Here is a 7,500-nt window from a genome sequence, read left to right as displayed (position 1 = left end):
CTAATCTACTTTTGGATGGATCTGTCAGGTACAATGTGACCTCCTCCCAGCTTAGTTACCCATTCCCTTTTCACTTTCCACGTAAGCAGTGTGCTATGGGTTCACAACTCTGTCAGTGCATTAATTATTTTTAGCTTCATGTTAAAGCTTCCCACCTGTATCTCATAGTCCCTCCCCCTCACTCCTTTGGCTTTCTGCCTCATTTCCACCCCTTCAGAATTCCCATGTTGCATGTTATGTACCCATATCCAATGACCCCTTCCCCAATGTTTAATAAATACACTAGTTACTGACACTACTCCTAATGCTTTCATTTTAACCCCCACCTTCCACTGAATGGTTTCCAGTCCTTTCACACCCTTTTCCTTTTAGAATCTCTTGAAATGGTCACAGTGTTCCATGTGTGGTCTCACCAGTGTGGAAAACAATTCCTCATATCCCTTAAGTGTACGCCCTACAGAATACAGCTCAGTGCTTTGGTGGTTGCTCTTGCTGCCATGTTTACTTGAGCTTAATGATCCAATGTTGGTATGATGACACCAGGTCTCTTGGTTCTGCATCCTGTAACTTGCTTGAGATCTTTAGGATGTTATGTCCAAATTAAAGATGTACTTACCTGCACCGAACCTTAAATACTGACATTCCGGCCTCCTGTAGAAATTCTGCGGGTGGATTTTTAGTCTCTTCCACTATTCAGGACTGTGTCCACAATCTTTGTTTTGTCTCAAAATTAGGTGCAGTTACCCTTTTTGAAAAGTGACGGCCCCAACACTGACAGTTGTGGTAATCCACTGCGCGCATCTTTCATCCCTGACAGCCTTCCCTAACCATCATCCTTTGAGTTCTCCTTTGCAGTCATTCTGACATGCAGCTCATAATCTTCTTCTCTACTGTTAGTCATTTGGGTTTAATGAGTGGTCTTCAGTCTGGTCCTGAATCAGATGTCACCATGAAATCCAGATAGACCACATCCACTGACATACAGGTCACCTGCTACCAGTCCTAGAACTGCAAGGGGTTTGGCTGACATTTATTCTCAGATGAGCCAAGTTTGTTGGTGCCCAGGCATCTTCCAGGTTGCCCTTGGGTCTGTGTTCCCAGCAGCCAGAGTTATCCTTCCTCTCTCCCTCTTGAGTCTGATTCCCATGGTGGTACAATCAGTGTCATACCATCTGCAAACAACTGGCCCAACCTATCGTCCTACCCAGTACAGCTAGATCTTCTGCCTTTCACCTTCTGTATCCTTTGCTGCCTTTTCTTGGCTAGCTGCTTGTCGCTTTTGTGTTAGGACACGAATAAACAAGTCTTCATGGATTCTGTTCAAGCAGCTTTATTTTATACAAACACATCACTATAGAGGCTTACTGACTATAACTTAAGTAACTTATTTACAAACTAACAACTGCGATCATGCATTCTCACTCTCTGGCTGCTTCTATAAAAATGGCACTAGAGATTGCGCACATCTGGAATTTATACGTGCACGTACAGCCTTGCATGCTTCTTAAAGATATAGCACACACACTTTATACTCTGATCTACACTACTAGTCCACTCCGCTCCATTCTCATCCATGTAATTCACCCAGAAATCCCAACACACATATTATTCCTTTTTGCCTCCCCAGCTTCCTTTTGGGGCTTCTACATATCTGCTTCAGCCTGCATCTAGGGCCACCCTGTTCCATTCTCATCCATGTAATTCATCCTGCCATCCTCATTCACATTTTATTCGTTTTTGACCTCCCCCACCTTTGTTATGGGGCTTCTATATATCTGCTTCAGCCTGCTTCTAGGTCAGTCTTTCATTTCTATTAGTTTCTAACATCTCCTCTGCATTAAACTTTTCCATCCTACTCTCCACCACTGTCTTTTTCTTATCACCTGACTGTCCTTCTTTAGCTGAGCTTCCTTTTCCATTGTGTCGCTTGCTTTGCCACATGCCCTATTCTTTCATAGGATCATATGGTAATACTAGGCTGCTGAGGCAGTGGAATATTTCTAGATTAGCCAATGATCACACCAATTTTTCACTTTGCCAAGACATAAATTAATACCATGCTTGGCTTAATTTCAGCTTAGTTTTGACCCCTTTCCATAAGGTTACCTCCTTCCTATCCCTATCCCTAGGTTCTCCTATGAAATGCCAATTTCCTGAAAGCTGATTTTCCAAAGGACAAAAAAAAAAATGCTCAAAATCCAAAAGAGTGAAAAACTCATTTTTACTTATTTGAAGCAGGGGGCAAGCACCCTACACCCCTAAATGTATATATGCCAACTCTATGGTCGCCCCACTTGAAGAAGAGAGAAAGCTCCCTAAAAGAGTAAATCATTACTGGTGCACAATTAAAAATCACACTGGCAATAATTTCCTAAGGGGAAACAGCATTCAGAATTATACTGTTCATCTTCATTTTCTGTGAGCTACTGACGCTTGAGCAATTTCACCTTGAGTATGTGAAGGGGAGCCTTATCCCTATCTCTATCCTGATGTCTATCCGTTTCCCATTATTCCATGGTTTCTTCCCTCCTCTATTATGTAAACTCTTAGTTTGTGCAGGAGCCACCCTTGGAATTCCTCTAACAATGACCACTTTTGCCATGTACCATTTCTATTTGTCCCTGCTTATTCCTTCCCCATGCTTCCTCCTTCCCTCGTATACCTTATACCATATTCTTATCTCCCATATAAACCTTTTGAGTTCTTGCATTTCCTATTCCAAACCCCACTAGCCTGTAGTATGCTGTACAATCCAGTCATGCCCATAAATCCCTAAGCCACACTGCCAACCCATACATGGGGCATATCACACACTTTTTCCACCTATGATATTCATATCCTAATTTACTTATCTGACTCAATGGTTCTGAAAAGTGCTAGAAAAGATATTCTCACAGGGACCAAGGTTTCACACATATCTTGCCATCTGTCTATATCCACAGAGACTGTGTGTGTGTGTGTGTGTGTGTGTGTGTGTGTGTGTGTGTGTGTGTGTGTGTGTGTGTGTGCGTGTGTGTGTGTGTGTGTGTGTGTGTGTGTGTGTGTGTGTGTGTGTGTGTGTGTGGTTAGTTGTCTAACTGCAAGTTTTTTTCTAACTTAAAAATAGAAAACCTGGTTTAGCCCTTGCTGTTTTTAACTGTTCAAGTGCTGACCATTATATCTGAGTTCACTACTTTAATTTGTATTAATATTGTCTGTTTCTGTTGTTCTGACTATTAAGCAATCCTATGCTAAGTAGTAGTCCTTAATGTTGCTGGTAGTTAACATTTGTTTGTTAGACTTTAACTGCTTCAAAACATTTAGCTAAAGATGCATTCAGAATGGAGCAGCATACTCTTGCCAATATATTATTTCCAGTTGTGTTTCATGTCACAATGCCATTTTATCATTTCAAAGGTAGAATTATGAAAAAACATCTTTCACACTGAGAAGTCATGCATTGAAATCATTCTTTAAAAGTAAACTTTTCGGGCTGTTGAGTAGTGTAAAGGTGATCTATAATCCTTTAAAATATGACAGTTACTGTTTGTAAGACATCTTTTTGTTAAGAGCAATTCTCATGACTTTTGTCCATAAATCTTCCTATTGGTTGTGGACTCATAGGTGTTATTTCTCTATGCATTAAGGCAAATATTTTCTCTATTTTGGTATGTCAAACATCATAAGGCCTGATATGAGGTCACATTTTTGTACCTAGTTTGTCAACTATACTGACATCTAGCTTTGTATAATTATAGGGGTGGCACTGGAAGATAGTGGCTGTACTACTGACAGCCGCAATGCACTCATCTACCATAACCAAAATATGCCCACTTGTCATACCTCTCAACGTCTTAGTCCAAGAAATATGGACAAAGCCTACCTAAATGGGGGTACAATGGCCCAAAAATAAGGACAGCTTTTAAATATTGTTCTTAGAATCTTACAAAGTTGCCAGAATAACAGGGTATGTATTAAATGTATGTATTAAAATGCATTTTCTAAAGCATATGAAGTCTGAAACTCTTAACATATGACATTATTTACACATTTCATTCCTCCGATCATCCCAGTGATTTGCCAGAAAACCAAAAATTTTATGAATAACAGGCCAACATTTTGAGGGAAAATCTGGACATTCTGTGAAAATCCGGGCAGCTGAGAGGGATGCCACTTGTACATATTAGTGGCGACTCAAATCTATCAATCTTACAAGAACAGTTGTTTTGTCTGAGTATCAGCTCTACACAGAATATGTTATACAAGATCATTTCTCTGTGTGTATCTATGTCTGAGAACAATGTTTTTTTCCTGCCTCATGTCTTAATTTTCACTGTATCCTTATAACTTTTCTGAGCCGACTTCAGTGTTTAAATGCATAGTGTCAAAGGTTTAGTTACTTTTGTGCCCCTTAAGTATTCTTCATCGGTAGGTATTGTGACATCTTCAAGACACCTGGCAAGCTTTCTTGATGTTCTGAAATTACTTTCTGTAAGATGGAAATAAGTATTGTTTAAACATAATTCTTTCTGGCAGTTAGCGCAGACAATTAAGGCTATGAGCTGTTAATGAGCTGTTTCATGTAGCCCAGGGTTTGATTCTTTTTGCCTTCTGTATAACTCTGAGCAAAATTAGGCTAGGCTCCCAAATGGTCTATTGGACTGTATGCCTAGTAATTGTCTACAAGCCTTACATGTTTGCACTACTTTGTCTACACTAAGTACTTTATCTGTGCTCTATAGATTCAGGGCATTTACAACTGAGCACTTTGCTATCAGGGTTTTGTATTACTCATCTATATTATTTTGAGATATTTACTCTGTTATATGTCTACACAAAATCTGTTGTGTTCTCCTTTCTGCACTTATATATCTATAAATTTATAAAGCAGTAACCTTCTATTTCATTTCTCAATCCTCAGTAGCGACTTGGATATTGATTAATATACAGGTTGCTTACACTGGCTTATGGTCTGTAAATAAGTTGAATTCTGTACCAAATAAGCATAGATAAAAGTGTGAATTCACCTACTAAAAAGTTTTCTTACCATGTTTGATGGTCTGTCCTACCATTGAAAACTGCCTGAGAGTCAGAGGTGCATAATGGCTTATATTCAAGCTTATAGAATCCACTAAAAATGTAAAAGAACAACTTATTTAGTAGTTTCAATTAGAAATGAAAACAGAATATTTTTCTGTCACTTGCATTATCACACCTACTTCCTTGATGATGTGATCCTGGGGGCTGAAGTTCTTTATTAAAAAAAAAGAAAGAAACAAAAAGTTTGAGCGAACAGAAACATTACATAAAGAAAAAGAGAATTAAGTCTCAGAATGGAAAATTGGAAAGAAGTAATCTTTAATGAACAACTGAAGAAGTTTCAGTTACTCCTGAACATTACTTTTTTCCCAGCGTCCATTTTATGAGTTTGTTTTGGTTGGTATGTTCCAGGTTGACAAGGTTACCAGTCACACACACACACACACACACACACACACACACACACACACACACACACATACACACACAGTACTTGTTGGGAAATGGGCACATCTTTGGGGAACCTTGGAGAGAAACCTAAATTTAAAGTACAGATTATTCTATATGACCTTCCATCCCTGGGAACACATCAACACTTTACACTCTTTCCAGCCTCACAGCAGGAAGAGTGAGAATCTGATGTAATGTCATATATTTTCAAAGTTATTTTAGCGTAAAATTGATTTTTTTACCCAAAAATAGGACCATCTAGCAGAATAAAGATACCACATTACCATTTAACTCCTCACTAAGGTGGAAACAGAACCAATATACCACATTATAATTTGTGCATCTGTAATTGATCTTTGACATATATCTAATATGATCAATAGAAAAGCAGTAATACAGATAGGAGTTTAGTCAACAACTGGTATGTTTTCATGTGTTTAGTGTTTATCAAATTATCTTGTTAGCTAGAGGTCTCAAAAATACTTATGAGTACTTATAAAGTATTCTTGGTTTTCCTCCAGCACACTTGCCCAGATGCTGCCAGATATATAAAATGAAAACAAATTAGCAAGTAATTAGGATAACCTACTCATTCCTTTATAGCCACATTTGTAGACCACAACATATAGGCACTTGATTATGATACTTAGCACAATCATTGATGTTAAAAAACTTGTTTTCTTCTATACCCCATTCTGAAGGACTTAACTTATTTTATGATGCAGTTAGAGAACTAACCGCCTTAAGTGACATAATGTTGAATTTTTTGATGGCCACTATGGAATATATTTTGAATAATAATTACTTTATGTTTGAAAGAGAATTTTTCAAACAAGTTAAAGGGGTAGCTATGGGTGCCAGCTGTGCACCCATATATGCCAATTTAGTCCTATGTATGTGTGAGAAAAAAACATGTTTTTGGCTCAAAATTCCCAGCGGACTGGCTAGCCTATTACAGATACCTTAATGATGTCTTTACTTTATGGAAATCTGCTAACAAGATAGACGTATTTTTGAATTATCGAAATAATGTTGGCAACACCTTCTTTTTTACAAGAACTGAATCTGAAAACAGTATAGATTTTTAAGATATAACTTTGTTTAAAGATAAAACCCACAGAAGGTTTGGTTCCAAAATTTTTAGAAAGAAAACTTTCTCCAACAACTACCTGGATTACCAGAGTAACCACCCAGGACATATGAAAACCATTTTGTAAAGGACAGTTGATATGAGCAGCTAGGATGTGCTCGGATTTGGATAGCTTTTTGATGGAAGTAAACACTATCATAGACATGTTTAAAGAAAGAGGGTACCCCCAAGATTACCTAATGACAATAGTCCAGGAAGTAAAATCACAGTGGGGTAATAAATACAAACCCCTCTTAAACAACAGTGTGTTAGCTACACATGATAAAGTATCCAAAAGCAAATTAAACTTCCAAAGCAGTATGGCACTACCCTATGGTACAGGTGGTCAGGAAGTGAAACAGATACTAACAAAAAAATTGGATAATCTTTAAAAGAAATCCTGATATTCTTGAACACATCAGACAAGTTCCAGTTTTGTTTATAAGACAGGTAAAAACTTAAAATGGCTATTCGAACATGAGTTATTGTACCACCAGATACCAGAGAAAGGGACAACAAAATGTGGGGGCATGTCAACAGTGCCCATTTATTACGGAGAACCAGACTGTTGCCTTGGAACATGTACCCTTTAAAATTTTGTTGAAAAAGGGCAATTGTGGTACCAGGAGTATTGTTTATATGGCCTTGTGTACCACATGTGGCTATTTCTATATAGGGAAAACAGAACGTAGCCTTAAGAAGCGTATTTATGAACATCTATATACTATTAATAAAGCCATTACAAATAATGCCCCTTATAAGCATAGTCTAGTTTGTAAAGGTACTAGTAGGTTCAAATTTGGGATCTTGGACATTGTAGTTGACAATATAAGAAGAGGTTGGTGGGAACTAGACCTGGAGATCACAGAACTATATTGGCAGCTAAAATGGAATGCCATTGT

At 38.0% G+C, this 7,500-nt stretch overlaps 1 protein-coding gene across 1 annotated transcript in view; it reads left to right on the top strand.

Moving 5' to 3' along the window:
• The window catches only part of LOC122816979 (annexin A13-like), a 267,063-nt gene that overhangs the window by 59,916 nt on the left and 199,647 nt on the right, over positions 1 to 7,500 (top strand). The window lies entirely within an intron of this gene.

Source organism: Protopterus annectens, chromosome 12.part0 (assembly GCF_019279795.1).
Source record: "Protopterus annectens isolate FY-2018-M chromosome 12.part0, PAN1.0, whole genome shotgun sequence".
NCBI classification, from domain to species: Eukaryota; Metazoa; Chordata; order Ceratodontiformes; family Protopteridae; genus Protopterus; species Protopterus annectens.
The sequence above is the reverse complement of the archived record's forward strand: the minus strand, read 5'-3'. Positions and strand labels throughout refer to the sequence as shown.